This window comes from Eurosta solidaginis, chromosome 1 (genome assembly GCF_040869045.1).
Source record: "Eurosta solidaginis isolate ZX-2024a chromosome 1, ASM4086904v1, whole genome shotgun sequence".
In the NCBI taxonomy this organism is placed as follows: Eukaryota; Metazoa; Arthropoda; class Insecta; order Diptera; family Tephritidae; genus Eurosta; species Eurosta solidaginis.
The window spans coordinates 345,196,955-345,215,260 of record NC_090319.1 but is presented as its reverse complement, the minus strand read 5'-3'; the positions used below and the strand labels follow the sequence as shown (position 1 = coordinate 345,215,260).

Here is an 18,306-nt window from a genome sequence, read left to right as displayed (position 1 = left end):
AAGGAGTTTAATGACCTAAAAGTCTTACTCACAAAGCTAATTGAAAGTGCAGCGAATGATGGTCAAACAACAAAAAAAACGTCTACTGTTCTTGCAAAGAATGGTTCGGCTGCGCCTACCAATGTGCTCTCAGCAGTTACCAACTTGGGTGATTATCACAATTCGGCCGATCTCACTGTGAGTATTGATACTGATGCTGGTATTTCTTTGCGTTCTCCCACTGCTACTGCAGCTGTGCTGCCGCCCTCTCGCTCTGCTAAGCCAGCTGTGCATGCTATTGTTGGTTCTAATAAGTCGACAAAAGTTGTTGCTAATACGAATGGTCTTTTGGATATTTCTTCACCTTCAGTTCGTGCTAATGCTGAAAATCCTCATACATCATCTGCTACTATTACTGGTCGAACGCCGTCGCGCTCCACTGTTGATGAATCTTCGTATGTAAACGGTGGGTGGATGAAGGTAATGAATACAAAGAATAAAAAATTGCCAAAAAGCAAACGATTACCACCCAATTGTAAGCAATTAAGTATTGTTGGTTTGAATCCAAATACTGATTTGGAGGTGGCTGGCTATATGAAATGGTTACATCTTTCCTCGTTTTTGCCTTCTGTCTCTGCCGACAATATTATTGACTATATCGTCAAATATGCAGCTATTGAGAATAAACATATTTTGTGCTATGCATTAGTTAAACAAAATACACCACCTAATATCGTTAGAAAAGTTAATTTTAAGCTTGGTGTTTCTATTTCATTTTTTGATAAATTGTTTTCGGCTGATCTTTGGCCCGCAAATGTAAAGGTACGCCTTTTTCGTTTTTTTCGAAAAGAGGAGAAACAACAAAATCCCAAGTAACTACTGGGAATTTTAATGGCTTGAATGTTTATTTTCAAACTGTATCAGGTATGCGAACGAAATCAGTAAATGTTCGCGCTGTTAGCTAGCATCTTGATTATGATGTATTTATCTTTGTTGAGACTTGGCTTAATTTAAATTTTTTTGATGAGGAATTTTTTGATGCCAACCTATATAATGTTTATCGTAAGGATAGAGATATGACAAAAACGGGTTTAGCAATAGGTGGTGGTGTCCTCATCGCGGTTCAACGTAAATACCAAGCTTATTTAGTATCACTTGCGAATGATGATTCTTTAATAGATCAACTGTGTGTTTCTGTAAAGAGTACATCAACACCTGGCTCATTATTTTTTGCGGTTTCATATATTCCGCCAAATAGTCGAGATTTTCTCTATCGTCTACATGCTGACAATATTACATCTATAGTCGTAAATAAGTTAAGTGATAATCAAATATGTATCTTGGGTGACTTTAACCTAAGTAATGTTAGTTGGTCTGGTAGCTTTTCAAGATCAGGTCTTACACCATTGAACGTTAACTCTGCTCATGAATCGTATTTCATTGATAGTCTTTTATGTCCGAATTTGATACAAGTCAATAGTTATGTAAACAAGTTGGATAAAACTCTAGATCTAATTTTTATTAGTGATAATTTGATATTCAATATAGCTGAATGCCGTTCTCCTATATCATCTTGCTATAAGCATCATGTGCCTTTGATCGTTACTTTTAAAATTTATGAATTCTCGTCATGGGTTCCTGAAGAAAAAGTATCTTTTAATTTCGCGGCTTGCGATTATGACAAAATCGACGCTTTTTTAATGGATTACGACTGGGATATTCTATCATCCTGCCCTGATTCTTCCAGTTGCTATCATACTTTTAAAACTTTAATGTCCGACTTTGTTTTAAAAAATATTCCGCCTGTAAAGAAAAGGCCTTACAAACTTCCAAGGTGTAACACTAACTTGAAAAAGTTAAAGAACCTAAGAAATAAATTCTTTAAGAAATTTAAATCATTTGGAAATCAAACCTATTTTATCAAATATCAACATCACTCGAAAGATTTCAATTGCTTAGATAAATTTTGGTACAGAAACTATATTCTTGGAATGGAGGAGAATCTTAAATCAAATCCAAAAGCCTTCTGGTAGTTTATTAAGTCTAAAAAGTCGAACTCTTCTATACCTTCGGCTGTATTTTACGATAAGCAGTTTGCTAGCACCCCATTTAAGGTGACCAATTTGTTTGCAAATTTTTTCAGTTCAAATTTTGTTGTTGACGATGACAATCTTCCGCCTAGCTTGAACTATAACTGCAAATCTACTTTCAGTTTTGGTTCTCTTAGCCTCTCTTCTAAAGAATTGTCCTGCTTAAGTTGTGCCTTTAAAACTAATTTTCAACTTGTCATTGTCAACTGAAGTTTTCGTTGATGATTGGAAATGTACTTTTATCAGTCCTATTCTTAAAGGAGGCTGTAAGAACGATGTCTGTAATTATAGACCAATTTCAAAGCTTTCTACGGTTTCGAAACTTTTTGAAACTATCGTTAAGGATAAAATGTCTGATTTCGCCAAACCAGCATAGCTTTGTCTTGAACCGATGTACGGTTTCGAATCTTGCAGTATTCAGTGAGTATTGTATAGCATCTTTCTCTTCGGGACTTCAAGTTGACTGCGTTTACACTTATTTCTCAAAAGCTTTCGATAAAGTTTCACATTCCTTATTGATCTATAAGATATCTCGTTTAGGATTTCATTCGGTTTTTTTGAAAGTAATCCAGTCCTATTTATGTAACAGAAATTGTGTGGTAACAGTTGACGGAACTTCTTCTGAACCATTCTACGCCTGTTCTGGGGTTCCTCAAGGAAGTATACTAGGCCCGTTACTGTTTGTTTTGTTTATTAATGAAAAAACAACTGCTTCAATTTTGCTGAGTTCTTACTCTATGCCGATGATTTAAAGGTATTTTCGAAAATTGCAAAACCGGATGATGCTGTTAAGTTTCAGAAACACATTAATAGCTTAGAAGTATGGTGCTTTAATACTCGGCTTTCTCTAAATTTCGAAAGCTTATTCGGTATTTGGATTTGTTAGGCGCAATAGTTCAAATTTTTGTGACCCTTATACTCCCAAGTTGTTATACACGGCGTTTGTTCGTTCTAATCTGGAATACGCTGCTTTTATATGGCGGCCAAGTCACAAAAACTACGTTAACAGGATTGAACGGGTACAGAAATTTTTTCTCAAATATGCTTTACATTCTTTGAATTTTGATGAACCAATTCAATCTTATGAATCTCGCTTGCTTTTGATAAATTTAAAAATTTTGGAAGCCAGACGAACGGTTCTCTCGTTTTCTTTTATTCATAATATTATCAGTGGCGACATTGACTGCTCTTTTCTTTTGGAGAAAATTAATTTTAACATACCTCAGCGTAATCTTCGTAGCTTTCTACCTTTTTATGGCATTAATTGTGGAATTGATTATTCGCGTAATGCTCCTCTTGTGCGAGCTATGATTGAATTTAATTTAATCACGAGTTCTTTCCAATTTGATTTTTCATTTTAGAAAAGTGTTTTTTTTAAGATTCTAAATACTATATTCTAGGTTTTTAGTCTTAGTTTTTATTTTTCATTGTTAATTGTTATTAGTCTGTAAGAAACTTTTGTTCATAGACTAACTAAATATAATAAATAAATTAAATAAATAAATAAAACATAGAGTAGTGTAGAGGTGAAACATAGACACATATTTCAGTTGCATCTGAGTATAAAGCGTATTGACATTTAGGAGTAATAATTTTTTGCGCAGCAATTTCAGAAGTGTAGGTAAAGTTACGCACTTGGCAGTCCATATAAGTTTAAGTGCATATGTATATAGATGCAAAAACACAGCTATTATAAGACTATCAAAGAAAAGGCTTTTATAAAAGATACGCTTTTCGATATATTGATACTTGATTCCACATATACATAGGTCATATACATAGGTATGTAGCATGCCATGAAGCGAAAACAAAATAAGTGATGTAAAATTATGATTTCGAATCTCTGAACTGTCTAATAAATAACTCAAATGTTCAAAATAGCGATATTTCCTTTATTAAGACGCTTTTGGGAGTAGTACAATTACAATACTCGCGTACTTCGCTAAAGCGTGTTACAATGAAACCGATTATGTGGGGAGGCAAAAAAATCGCCCATTGCTCTGTGAAAATCATATTCTAGGAATCAAAATAAGAAACTCTGCCGAGGAACCATACCTCTAAAACGAATTCTGATGTCCCCCCCCCCTCAATTTGGGTCGAACTTTTGGGTAGGGGCAAAGGGGGGACCATCAGAATTCGTTTTAGAGGTATGGTTCCTTCGGCAAAGTTTCTTATTTTGATCCCTAGAATGCGATTTTCACAGAGCAATGAGCGATTTTTAAATCGACCCGCCCTAATACATATAAATCTGTAATTTATATTTTTCTTCTAGCTATATGCGTGCTTAAGTGAGAGTAACAACTTCTGCTCTTAGCTGACGGCTACATATATATATATATATATGTGAAATATTCTCTTCGCTGTCTGCTTTGATGTTTACATGTACAAATGTGTGGCTGCTTGCTTTATTGTTGTTGTGCATTTATTTATTCATTTAGTAGCAGCATAGTGATGAACCGAAATGCTAATATTTTCCACAATACGTACAAAAGCACAATTCCTACATTCAATTCATCAATAAGAATTTATTTTACAGATATAATTACAATAACAATAACATTGATTTGACGAAAGATGGGGTAACTTGAATTATATGGACAATTCGTACCGGTTTGGGCAAACTCCGCCATCCTGAAAATTGTCTTCACAACAGTTCAATGGCGGTAAAGCATCCTGAACCAAACAATCGGCGGCCGTAACTAATACATTGATTTTACGAAAGATGGGGTAACTTGAATTATATGAACAATTCGTACCGGTTTGGTCAAACTCCGCCATCCTGAAAATTGTCTTCACAACAGTTCAATGGCGGTAAAGCATCCTGAACCAAACAATCGGCGGCCGTAACTAATCGTCGATATATTCTTTTGGAAAAGCTATAATAATAATAATTCCCAACGGCTTTATCCTCCAAAGCCCACCCAACCGACACGAGGGGCGCATGACTCACCGATTTGCAATTTTTGTTTGCCCAGTAGTTGACAGGTAGGGCTTTGTTAAGCATCGAGATCTAAAACTGCTTAGCTTCAGAGTATTGTTAAGCTCATAAGCTGGGTAACACAACATATAAGGTAGGTTAAGTACTACTGACAAGTAAATAGTTCGAAAAGAATAATAATTAGGTTAGTAGAATATGTAAATTGCTAATTATTATGAGAGGAAATAATAGATTGATTAATTTTGAAAAGTGATTCCGAACTATTAATTATGCTTAAGCAAGAGTTATAATTCTGCCACAGATTGCGGAACGGATAACTTGGTTCAAAATTGGTTACACATTGTTTCAGGAAAAGAAGCTTAAAATGTCTAATTGAGCGAGAAGGAACCTTAGAGTTAACTTCGCTTAGTAAGAAAAGGACTAGAAACCAAGTCGTTCATCATTTGATCATAAAAATTACTCCAAACACTTGCAAGGGTAGGAAGATTAAAAAGTTTCAGCCGATTGGTATAAGGTATTCCACTCACTGTAAGCCCCTTAAAGAAAAAAGTAAAAACTTTTGAATGAATTGCATGAATTTGATTACGCGGATTCTAGACTATCGATCCATATTCTACTATTGGTCTAAACAATGTTGTAAATAGGGGTTTCATAACAGAGAGATTGCTAATTCTTTTGGCCAACGCTTTAGGTATGAACACAACTCTAGCCTCATTGACAGTTGCACTAAACTAAGCTTGCATTGATGTGCTAGCTGAAAACAATGTTTCGTCTAAGGAAGATGCCATCATCGTAAGTAATTCAGCAATTCATAAAGCCGATGCTTTCATCACTGCGGAATATGCAAACAGCATTGCCCATAACACTGCCATCCACTTTGCATGCAATGAAACTACTGTTAACAAGTAAGGAAGGCTAAGTTCGGGTGTAACCGAACATTACATACTCAGTTGAGAGCTGTGGAGACAAAGTAGGGGAAAATCACCATGTTGTAAAAAGAACCAAGGGTAACCTTGGAATGTGTTTGTATGACATGTGTATCAAATGGAAGGTATTAAAGAGTATTTTAAGAGGAAGTGGGCCATAGTTCTATAGATGGACGCCATTTAGGGATATCGCCATAAAGGTGGACCAGTCCTGACTCTAGAATTTGTTTGTACGATATGGGTATCAAATGAAATGTGTTAATGATAATTTTAAAAGGGAGTGGGCCTAAGTTCTATAGGTGGACTCCTTTTCGAGATATCGCCATAAAGGTGGACCAGGGGTGACTCTAGATTTATTTTGTACAATATGGGTATCAAATGAAAGGTATTAATGAGTATTTTAAAAGGGCGTGGGCCTAAGTTCTATAGATGGATGCCTTTTCGAGATATCGCCATAAAGATGGACCAGGGGCGACCCTAGAATTTGTTTGTACGATATGAGTATCAAATGAAAGGTGTTAATGAGTATTTTAAGAAGGCGTGGGCCTTAGTTCTATATGTGGACGCCTTTTCGAGATATCGCCATAAAGGTGGATCAGAGGTGGCTCTAGAATTTGTTTGTACTATATGGGTATCAAATGAAAGATGTTAATGAGTATTTTAAAAGGGATTGGGCCTTAGTTCTATAGGTGGACGCCTTTTCGGAATATCGTTATAAAAGTGGATCAGGGTTGACTCTAGAATACGTTTGTACAATATGGGTATCAAACGAAAGGTGTTAATAAGTGTTTTAAAAGGGAGTGGGCCTTAGTTCTATGGGTGGACGCCTTTTCGGGATATCGCCATAAACGTGGACCAGGGGTGACTCTAGAATTGGTTTGTACAATATGGGTATCAAATGAAAGGTGTTAATGAGTATTTTAAAAGGGCGTGGACCTTAGTTCTATAGGTGGACGCCTTTTCAAGATATCGCCATAAAGGTGGACCAGGGATGACTCTAGAATTTGTTTGTACGATATGGATATCAAATGAAAGGTGTTAATGAGTATTTTAAAAGGGCGACGGTCTTATTTCTATAGGTGGACGCCTTTTCGGGATATCGCCATAAACGTGGACCAGGGGTGACTCTAGAATTTGTTTGTACAATATGGGTATCAAATGAAAGGTGTTAATGAGTATTTTAAAAGGGCGTGGGCCTTAGTTCTATAGATGGACGCCTTTTAAAGATATCGCCATAAAGGTGGACCAGGGGTGACTCTAGAATTTGTTTGTACGATATGGGTATCAAATGAAAGGTGTTAATGAGTATTTTAAAAGGGCGTGGGCATTAGTTCTATAGTTGGATGCCTTTTCGAGATATCGCCATAAAGGTGGGCCAGGGGTGACTCTAGAATTTTTTTGTACGATATGGGTATCAAATGAAAGGTGTTAATGAGTATTTGAAAAAAAGTGGGCCTTTTCGAGATATCGCCACAAACGTGGACCAGGGGTGACTATAGAATTTGTTTGTACTATATGGGTATCAAATGAAAGGTGTTAATGAGTATTTTAAAATGGAGTGGGCTTAGTTCTATAGGTGGACGCCTTTTCGGAATGTCGTTATAAAAGTGGACCAGGGTTGACTCTAGAATGCGTTTGTACAATATGGGTATTAAACGAAAGGTGTTAATAAGTGTTTTAAAAGGGAGTGGGCCTTAGTTCTATGGGTGGACGCCTTTTCGGGATATCGCCATAAACGTGGACCAGGGGTGACTCTAGAATGCGTTTGTACAATATGGGTATCAAATGAAAGGTGTTAATGAGTATTTTAAAAGGGAGTGGCCCTTAGTTGTATATGTGAAGGCGTTTTCGAGATATCGACCAAAATGTGGACCAGGGTGATCCAGAACATCATCTGTCGGGTACAGCTAATTTATTTATATATGTAATACCACGAACAGTATTCCTTCCAAATTCCAAGGGCTTTTGATTTTGCCCTGCAAAACTTTTTCATTTTCTTCTACTTAATATGGTAGGTGTCACACCCATTTTACCAAGTTTTTTACTAAAGTTATATTTTGCGTCAATAGACCAATAGAATTAACATGTTTCATCCCTTTTTTCGTATTTGGTATATAATTATGGCATTTTTTTCATTTTTCGTAATTTTCGATATCGAAAAAGTGGGCGTGGTCATAGTCGGATTTCGGCCATTTTTTACACCAATACAAAGTGAGTTCAGATAAGTAAGTGAACTGAGTTTAGTAAAGATATATCGATTTTTGCTCAAGTTATCGTGTTAACGGCCGAGCGGAAGGACAGACGGTCGACTGTGTATAAAAACTGGGCGTGGCTTCAACCGATTTCGCCCTTTTTCACAGAAAACAGTTATCGTCCTAGAATCTAAGCCTCTACCAAATTTCACAAGGATTGGTAAATTTTTGTTCGACTTATGGCATTAAAAGTATCCTAGACAAGCTAAATGAAAAAGGGCGGAGCCACGCCCATTTTGAAATTTTCTTTCATTTTTATATTTTGTTGCAACATATCATTACTGGAGTTGAATGTTGACATAATTTACTTATATACTGTAAAGATATTAACTTTTCTTTTAAAATTTGAATTAAAAAAAAAAAAAATTTTTAAAAGTGGGCGTGGTCGTTCTCCGATTTTGCTAATTTTTATTAAGCAGACATATATTAATAAGGGTAACGTTCCTGCCAAATGTCATCATTATATCTTCAACGACTGCCAAATTACAGCTTGCAAAACTTCTAAGTTACCTTCTTTTAAAAGTGGGCGGTGCCACGACCATTGTTCAAAATTTTACTAGTTTTCTATTCTGCGTCATAAGTTCAACACACCAAGTTTCATCGCTTAATGCGTATTTGGTAATGAATTATCGCACTTTTTCGATATCGAAAAAGTGGGCGTGGTTACTGTCCGATATCGTTCATTTTAAATAGCGATCTGAGATCAGTGCCCAGGAACCTACATACCAAATTTCATCAAGATACCTCAAAATTTACTCTAGTTATCGTGTTAACGGACAAACGGACGGACGGACGGACGGACGGACATAGCTCAATCGAATTTTTTTTCGATACTGATGATTTTGATATATGGAAGTGTATATCTATCTCGATTCCTTTATACCTGTACAACCAATCGTTATCCAATCAAAGTTAATATACTCTGTGAGCTCTGCTCAACTGAGTATAAAAATTCTGCTATCAATACCACTGCGACCTCCACTAGTGCTATCGCTGTTTACAATCCTTCTGCTGTAAACGGTGCATCAGGTGAGATCAATGTAAGTTGGCTTGCAACGAATGCAATACCAAGGGAAATTGATCTTCTAAAAATGCAAAAAAGCTGCTATTGCGAAAAGAGTTGGAATCTCTTCAGATTAAGGAGCATCGAACTTTATCGGTAGACATTGCATCTACATATATACGCTATGACAGTAAGATATAGATATATATATATATAGAGGATGGTTATGATGGCCACAAGTGTTGTGGCCACAACTCGATACAACAAATACCGCCTTTAAAACGGGACTTAAAAGGTGCCCTATGTGTGAAGAGTTCGGAAAAAAAGCATACCCTATTTTATGGGAATTCTATGGGCAGCTGAGAAACCGCAAATGCAAATAAAACGAAAGCGCTCAGCGGAAGTGTGCGAAACCGATTAGAAAACCAGGCTAATGCTTTAAGTGTGGGGAGCTTGGGCTTTACCACCAAACATGTGCCAAGAAAAAAGTTACGGTTGCAGCTATAAATACAATAATTTAAAAAATTTTTAAGTTAAACGGTTTTATTGAAAACAATACTTACATGAAGTAATAATAATACTAAAAACTAGAAAATAATTAGGTAGGTCCTAAGTACTAGTCGTCACACTCCTCATCAATCTAGGGAGTTGATCAGATAATCAAATGAAAGCGTTGGACGCGCCAAATATCTATTGATAGTCATATATAAGACCAACTGAACCTTAATAAGGTTATGCTACGCCTCAAATTTTTAGAAATTTCACGCGTCCAACGCTTTTCTTTAATTGTCTGATCAACGCCTTAGATTGATGAGGTGCGTGATAACTAGTACTGATCTTCCTTATTATTTTCTAGCTTTTAGTATTATTTTTTCTCCAGGGCCCGATGGTATTCCTGGCTGTGTGCTTAAGTTCTGTGCCGTGAACTTAACAGAACCGATCGTAAAATTGTTCAATTTATCTTTGCAATCGACGTCATTTCCATCAATTTGGAAACAGTCATTTATCATACCTCTGCACAAAAAAGGTAGTAGATCTAATATTGAGAATTATAGGGGAATTGCTAAGCTTTCAGCTATTCCTAAAACCTTTGAACAAATAACTACCTGTCAGCTTCAACGTTCGTGTACTTCCATATTATCACCCTTTCAGCATGGGTTTGTGAGATGTAGATCAACCACCACAAACCTACTTGAGTTTACCTCTTTAGTTCGGGATGGTGTTTTGGCTAGCAAGCAAACAGATGTGATTTATACGGACTTTAGTAAAGCTTTTGATTCAATGAATCACAGACTTCTGATTCTGAAGCTTGATTTACTGGGCTTTTCGCAGAATCTGACGTTATGGCTCTCAAGCTATCTTTCTAATAGAACTCAAAAGGTGCTTTATAAAAATATTATTTCAAAATCAATTAATGTTACCTATGGTCTACCTCAAGGCAGTCATTTAGACGCATTGCTTTTTACTCTTTTTATTAATGACCTGCCACAGATTTTGCATCATTCACGAGCTCTAATGTATGTCGATGATGTAAAAATTTGCTATACATGCTTGCCTTCGGATTTAACTCGCTCAAATCTACTTCAGGGTAATTTGGACCCATTTCAACGTTGGTGTACAATAAATGCATTAGTTCTAAACTGTTCTAAACATAAGTTTATGACATTTCATCGCGTGAAGCCTGCCCTGTCGTCTTATGTACTTTATGGCACTCTTATGGAGCGTATATCTTCGATTAACGATTTAGGTGTTCTGTTTGACTCGAAACTGAGCTTCAATTCACATATTTCAGCTATTATTAATAAAGAAATGGGTACTCTTGGTTTTGTTAAACGATGGGCTAAGGAGTTTAACGATCCGTATCTGACCAAAGTCCTCTATACTTCGCTGGTCCGCCCAATACTTGAGTATTGCTCGTGTGTTTGGTGTCCATTATAATATAATATATTATATTACTCATATAAAGCGTATTGAGTCTGTGCAGAAACAATTTTTAATTTTTGCTCTACGGGCATTTAACTGGTACTCAAATCTTCATCTTCCGTCTTATAGAAGTAGACTTATTCTCATTGATTTGCCAACTCTGGAAAATCGTAGAATATTTCTCGCAGTAATGTTCCTGCATAAGCTAATTCTAGGTGAGGTTGACTCATTTGAGCTGCTAAGCCGATTGAACTTTGCAGTTCTTGCTAGGGCGTCCAGCCACTACGTGCCCTTCCATTACCCCTGTCTCGTATAAATTTTGGCAAAAATTATCCTATACGTGTTTGGTGCCTTACGCAATGCTATACTTTTCAGTCTCAACTGATATCTTAAAGTTTACTTGTTTAATATGTAACGATAGTTTAATTTTAGTTCTTGTTCAACGTCAAACAAAATTGTAAATTTTTAATCAATTCCATTTTTAATTCTATACTTGTATATATTTTTACGCTATTTTTTTATGTTACTTTCCTTTGCATTTTGTTAGTCGAAAACTCTTGTTAGTTGGCTTTAAATAAATAAATAAATAAATAAATTATTACTTCATGTAAATATTATTTTCAATAAAACCGTTTAACTTAAACATTTTTTAAATTATTTTATTTTCAATTGTTTAGTCTTTATTTAATTGCCTATTATTTCTCATTCTATTTAGTTCATTTAGTGACGCATTTTTACAAGGACTCTTTCCTGACAATTTGTTACAATCTAAGTCCTCAATACATAATCCTTCCAAAGACTTTACTCGACTCTGCGCCACGTATGCTTGTCCCTCCTCCAACTCCAAAATATTTTGATGTCACTTTTACCGGACTGTATGTAATATTTGTTCCAAATATGAGCCAAATCGGACCACAAATACGATTTTTGTGAATGTCTTGATCCATGCGCTGCCTAGCGGTGATTTTTTTCTTATTATTGCATTGTCATCAGGTTCTGAACTATATTCCAAGTTTCAAGTTTGTAGCTTATCGGGAAGTTACTTAAATTTTAATTACAAAATTCGTTCACAACGGCCGTGCAGGCGACCGTGCAGCCTGTCTGTCAAGTCAAGCTAAATAAAACCGTTTAAAAACGTAGAGTCGAATGAGGAGGGCTTGGCTGAGGCGGTTGACGGAAAGGAAGCTGTAAGTTTTTTAAAACGGACAGTTGTACTCTTCAAAGCTCACCAAGTATTGAGGCGTTGGCAATAGCCAAATTTATATGTTCGATGAAATTTTATATGCAGTTACGTAAAAAGAGCGGAAAATGAGTCATCGATTTTTAGATTTAAAGGATTTTGATCTTTCCATGCCGTTGTTGATTGGGCTACATTAAACAAATTCAAAAGAAATACTATATAAAAAGTGAAATAAATGCAAATTTTCTTAGAGTAATCGACTAAGGCAGAGTGCACGCTAAAGCTATGCTAGGCGAGAAACTATTTTTATTTTCGTATATTTTACAAGCTTCAAACGTTTCTAGCACTATGACAGCTTAAGAATTTTCCATAAGAAATAATTTTCATAGCTTTCTATCTTTATATTAAAACAACGCCTCCCGCTTTCACTCTGTCGTCAGCATACGGGTTTAATTGGGGCACACCGACGGTTCGATTAAGCGAAGTAAATTGGCAGAGGACACTAAATTTTTAAGGAAATACACAATGCAGATTTGTGTCCTGCAATAAATGAAAAAAAACCTGAAAATCTATGGAGTACCTATTTTAACAGTAACAAGGTTGTTGATGTTGTCTCACAGGTAGAATCGTTAGACCTGTTAGAAGATAGCTCTGAGCTTAGTGCACAACCATGAATTTAAACCTAATGTACGATACACCTTTACATTGCTCTCAAAGTAGACTTTCGCACTCCGAGAAGTCCCAGGTATAGTCCTTTATTACTACGAGGGTGGCCCCAGCGGGGCTTAGAATATACCCGCGATAGGTATGCCTATCGTAAGAGGCGACTAAAATACCGGATTCAAGGGGTTTGTGTAGCGCAACCCTTTCAGATTGCCAGCTCAATACATAGCTTCTCCAAACCCAATTGTCAAACTCACCTGTCCGTGTTGAATCCTGTTCCATTAACAGCCGAGGCTCTGGCGATCCCGAAGTCCTCTTGGTTCTAAGGGGGTGGAAGAGGGGGATATCCTAGAGTGTCGCATGTGGTCATAACAAATCGTTCCCGAGATGGTCGGGCTTGGTACCGGAACGTACCGGATCTGCATCCGGCAAAGGACCCAAGGCCTTCGGGGAGTGTCCTTATCGCCATAACAACAACAACAACTACCTGAGAGTATTATAAGGTACAGCAACTTTTGGTAGGCATCTGTCATTGTTTTAGTTTGGAAGAAGAATGGCGAGGGAAGATTAGTATAGACTACAAGTACTTGTATCAAAAAAATCATTAGAGATAATTTCCTCATAGTAATGGTAGAAGACTTTTTAGAAGAGTTGACGAGTAAGAGAATTATTACTGTTTTGAATCTTAAAAGAAGGTTTTATTAGTTCAAATGGACAATGACTACATTAAATACGCGTGTTTTGTTACGCTCAGAGGACAGGATGAGTACCTTGATATGCGTCGGCGCCGATTCAGCGTTTCGTTTGCGAACTTTTCAGTAATCTATTACAGTCGGTGGAAATAGTGATATTTATGGACGAATGTCTGTTAGCCACCTTCGACTTTGAAACCCCTGTAGAAGTTTTGAGTTGCATGTTAAATCGGTTGAACATGAGTGGTCTCGAGTTGAGGATGAAGAAATGTAAAATCTAATATTCGGAGGTGAATTTGGATATCATGTTAGCAGTGACAGCATAGTCCGAGAAAATAAAGAATTTCCCAAAACACCGAAGCAGCCACAGCTTAGGTCTGTTTTCTTATTTTAGAAAATTCTTTCCCTCCTTTTCTTCAATTGCATAGCGCTTAACCAATTTTGCTAAAAACAAAATAACTCCATTAAATTATTTGAGCTATGCGATAAAGCGTTTGAGTCTATTAAGATTCGTTAACAACGTAAACGCTTTTACTTTTTATAAATACATTGTTTACCATAAACTACTTCTTTTATTCGTTTTACACATACAAATTCTGGTGCAGATTGGTTTAAAGGGTATCGATCAGTGGTTAAAGCTCAGATAAAGGAGGTAAATGGGAGTTGGTGGTCTTTTCCATTTAATTATTTCAACCTCACCAAAGGATACTAAAGCATTGAAGCCCCAAAAGCAACAAGTACTGTATGGAATATTTCACATATTCAGAAAAAAATGTATGCCATATAAAAGCTTCCATCTAGAGGATTGTGTGAAAGACTAAAGCTCACCGTCATCGAGCTAATTAAGCTACAAGCGTGTTAGGCGACTTTCGCACTGTAGGTGGCCCATATTCATCATATTTAACTGTACATAATATACCACTATCTTAGATAATTATGACGTATTTCCGCAAACAAATTTATAATGCTTTAGTCAACTTTTGTGGACTACCTCAACATTGTCAGCTGTATTAAAACCGGTACCAGAATCAATGCGTGTTTAAAACAATATTCATGCATACATATATAGGTTTGTATAATAATTATTACAATATATACATGCATATATTTTCTTACTTCACACAAAATAATGCCCTGTTGTTCTAGCAGTGGCGAGATACCCAACTGGACGTGCCCTAATGGACCCATTGCCATACCCATTATCTAGCTTCTTCGGTAGATTTTCTCGTAGTATTTAGTTTACAATGTGGGGAAAATTGAGTAAAATTATACGCTAAAGTCTGCAGTGTGTGGCTGTACGCCCATGCTGTAAGGTCAAGGGTGTGATATTTCTCACGGGCTTTAGCTTGATAACTGTGTCAGCACGTTACCTCCAATGACATGTCAATGCTAAAAAGGCATACAATTTATATAGACGAGGGCCGTCCCATCTAAAGGGGACATACGATTTCTCATGTCTAGTGGCGGACCCGTAGAACTACAGGGTACTTATACTTATAAAAGTATATCTGTTGTTCTAGCAGTGGCAAGATTCCCGATTCGACAAGCACTTTCACACGGCCCTATTATCATGGATATTTCTCAAAACATTTAGTTTACAATGTGTACATGTTGAAAAAAATGCACTCTAAAGTTTGCTTTGTATGCCAGAACGCCCTTGCTTAGTTGGCAACGTATGGCAGGACGTCATCTCCAATAACATGACAATGTCATCTACAGGGTTAATATTGAAAATTAGAACTTTTTGAGCTTTGTCATCTAGACTTGAAACTATCAGTTGTACACCCTTTCACGCGCCAAAATGTTCTTTTTTCAATGACATTAAAGTGTTGTTCTTGGAATAAAAGGAAATAAAGTTATAGGTCAGTATGTGCTTCAACGTACAGAAAAGGGTTCCAAAAACATATACATATGAAACAAACGTACGCAAAATTTAAAAAATCGCACTAATTTTCATATGAAAGTATTTATGGATAGATGATTATTATTATAATTCATTATTACGGCATTTTAAGCCTAAAACTTAGATTATTACAATTTGTAAGTACATTTTAATAGTAATAGGATTTCTAAAATTTGCGCTGTCGGAATGCATGCGATTCCGATCAGCACGGGAACTGGCGATCCCAACGGGCGAGTCCTGGTGTCATTTTATTGGGAGGTTGGAAAGAACGTGTTCGCAATCCTGCCCTACTCCAAGACTTATGAATACATATTTCAATTATTTATGTTGTCGGAATGCAATAGATTCCGATCAACATATATGACTCGGATCTCAGAGTTATAAGGCACTTTTATTATGAGGTTGGAAAGAACGTATTTCCAATCCTGTCCTGTTCCAAAACTTAAGATTACACAGTTTTGTTGTTTTTGCTGTCGGAATGCTTTTGATTTCGATCAACACAAAAGCTAGCAGCTCAGCAGAATGAGCCACTTTTATCGGAAGGTTGGAAAGGACGTGTTTCCAATCCTCCCTGCACCAGCTTTTATATAAACATAATTAAACATAATATATTATTGTTTTATTATTTTTGTTGGAATATACGTAACTCTCATGAACCCTCCAACTGTTTGTTTGAGACGATATTTTCGGGAACTCTTCCCCAATTTGATTGCAAGCGATATATTTGACCTGACGCATAAGGTTCCTCTGTGTCTGTTTGGATTGCCCATGTACGCTCATTGATCAGTAACATGAAATACAGATACAAAATAGTTTATCTTGTTGGAAGGATTTTGCAATATTCTAATAAACTTTTTTTGAAAGTGTTTAAGTTTTCACAATTTTTAACATGATTGGGAAGTTCATTAAAACATTTCAGGCCCTTGTAAAATATATTTTGCTTGCCCATTTCTGTTTTGAAAAGAGGTAATCTAAAATTTTTATTTTTCCTGATTATGTAAGTGTGGGTTTCATTCACATACACAAGTTTTTCACTTAGGTAGACTGGTAATTTACCATGCTTGATATTAAATACAAATTTCATACTATGGTAAAATATAAGCTGTTTCACGCTCAACCAGTTTAGTGCACCGATCATACTCTTTGTCGATCGGAATTGTCGTACTTCATTTTCAATATAAATTTCATAGCTTTGTTTTGCATAACTTGTAACCTGTCTGCTTGTGTTTCATTGGCAATGAAGAATATTGTAGGGCAATATAAGAAGTGATTGAGGCGTGTCCCTGCCAAAGAATATATTTGTATCCTTTATTTTCTGACCTTCCTTCCTTATATATATTTTAAATAGATAGCAAAATAAAATTGCTGGGATTTCGGTCCATTTGCCGAAGAACCCCCTACTAAATGCTAAGCAAATCACACCATAAATAAAAGTTTTTCGAATAGGTCGACCAGTGGTCTATCTCCCGGAAAACAGTAAATAATAGTAAAAATTCCTTTGTGTCACGCAGAAAACTCTTAAGTAGAGGTATTGTTATTTGCCACGTGTTTACACTCTCTTCTGACACTGACTGTATAAAAATAAATATATAATTGTGACAATAGTTTAAATTTTTTCATTTAGCGAGAGTCAGAAAGTCGGCGAAAACTTGAAAAAAGTATTTATTTCACAGTTTCACAGACCAGAAATTCTACCACAGGGCATGCCACTCTTGAAATTTTTTCGAAATATTTTGGCGATTAAATTGCGATAGAACAAGGCAGGTAATGTTTTGGTGCATGCAACTATGGTATAGTAATTTTAATTATTATATTTTTACACAATATTACAAAATGTTCCTTCTTTTCTGAATTTCCACAAATACAAACACAATTTAAAAAAATATGTGAATTTATATTTTTGGTTTTTATTTCATCACAAATGCACCCATTTTTATTAACTTTTTCATAAATATTTATAATTTTTATTTTTGTTTTAATTCCGTAAAAACTTCAATGATATTTATTTGTAATAATTCGTGTCAACAAAAAATGCAAATCCCATAAAAGTAAATAAAAAATTACATACATTTTGTTTGTTTTGCTTCCGCTAAATACTGGTTGCTGTTTAAACTTTTCTTTCGATATTGTTAAGTTTCGTTTTGAGGTTGCACTAAATATTCCTCAATTTGGTTTAAACACTGTCACAAAATTCTTAGCAAGTTTTTTGGTTTGCCAAACAAGCACTAAAGCGGTTAGTTGTTCTGCCAAAAATATCACCTATGCAATTCTTTTTTAAATAAAATTTAGTTTTATCTTAATTTTCCAAGTTTTCTGAACGTTCCAAAGCAAGCAGCGCCGCATAAATACTAATCAGAACAACGATCGCGACTCAACTTTTATACCAAGGCACACACAAACAAAACAAACAAACAAAAAAAACAGCAGCAGTTACAAACATCAAACTACATAGAATTCGCAAGAGATCGCAATTGTGAACCAGCCGCCACAAGCCGATAAGGCGTTAATGCAACCGACCGACCGAAGCACAACCCTAACAATATAACAACAAGAAAAAACCAAATCGGCAACAGTAACCGCAACAGCAGCTTGTGAGGATGAAGAATGGATAGTTGACGACGAACAACATTAATTGCAGTAACAGCAATTGCGATAACCAACAAAAATTGTGTGAGCCATTATGTGAATTTTGAAATCGCTAAGTGTTTGCAATTCAACAATCTACTACAGCTGTTAGTACCAAGTACTCGTGTGAGT

General features: G+C 36.0%; 1 protein-coding gene across 1 annotated transcript in view; it reads right to left on the bottom strand.

The window, feature by feature from the left end:
• e (nonribosomal peptide synthetase ebony) overlaps nucleotides 1-17,959 on the bottom strand; it is a 132,887-nt gene extending 114,928 nt beyond the window's left edge. Inside the window, exon 1 of the mRNA XM_067762489.1 lies at nucleotides 17,618-17,959. The gene's annotated coding sequence lies outside the window, so the exon portion shown is untranslated. The remainder of the gene's footprint in view (nucleotides 1-17,617) is intronic.
• Between the last annotated feature and the right edge of the window lie 347 nt (nucleotides 17,960-18,306).